Source organism: Palaemon carinicauda, chromosome 7, assembly GCF_036898095.1.
Source record: "Palaemon carinicauda isolate YSFRI2023 chromosome 7, ASM3689809v2, whole genome shotgun sequence".
Taxonomy (NCBI): Eukaryota; Metazoa; Arthropoda; class Malacostraca; order Decapoda; family Palaemonidae; genus Palaemon; species Palaemon carinicauda.
The window spans coordinates 161356199-161357298 of record NC_090731.1 but is presented as its reverse complement, the minus strand read 5'-3'; positions in this window follow the sequence as shown (position 1 = coordinate 161357298).

Sequence of the window (1100 nt, the reverse complement as noted above, 5' to 3'; positions counted from 1 at the left end):
CATGGAAGCAAATGCAAGCGAATGCAAGCAGTCTGGTAATCTAGAAAAGCACGAATTTAGGGGACCATGCAACCAAAATGACAGGTCATTATTAATCATTACGGCGATGGACCAGTTGCTCTTAAGAATAGAAGGAAGTTTGTCATTATTTTTTTTTTCCTTTTTATGGGGTCATTTAACGGAATGGTGTATATCAGAACCATATAGCTTGAGTAGTAGTAGTAGTAGTAGTAGTAGTAGTAGTAGTAGTAGTAGTAGGAGTAGTAGTAGTAATAGTAGTAGTATTGTAAATTTTTAACGTTTTATTTTGTTTTGATATATATCTCCCGATGCACTTTTATCAGCGGAAGTTAAATTATTATTATTATTATTATTATTATTATTATTATTATTATTATTAGTAGTAGTAGTAGTAGTAGTAGTAGTAGTAGTAGTAGTGGAAGTTTTGTAACTTTTTAATGTTTTATTTTGTTTTGATATATTTCTCCCGGTGCACTTTTATCAGCGGAAGTTAAATTATTATTATTATTATTATTATTATTATTATTATTATTATTATTATTATTATTATTATTATCTAAGCTACAACCCTAGTTGGAAAAGTAGGATGCTCTAAGCCCAAAGGCTCCAACGGGGAAAAGTAGCCCAATGAGGACAGGAAATAAATAAACTACAGGAGAAGTAATGAACAATTAAAATGAAATACTTTAAGAACATTAAAAACATTAAGAAAGAAACTTAGAAAATAAGAGGAAGAAAAATAAGATAGAACAGCGTACCCGAGTGTACCCTCAAGTAAGAGAACTTTACCCTAAGACAGTGGAAGACCATGGTACAGATGTTTGAGTTTGGAGTGTCCTCCTAGAAGAGCTGCTTACCATAGCATGAGATATGTTATTTTCCTTGATAATTAAAACGAATGTACTTCCTCAGTGTTAAAAGTCATTCTCAATTGACATAAAGAAATCAATGGTTCGTAATATTAACGCTCCGGTCTCCAGTTTGATCTATTTAGGCTATATTTTTTTACACTGATTAATGTTGAGCATACTATACAACAACTAGAAAATGCTTATTTTCATAAACACCTGTAAAATATT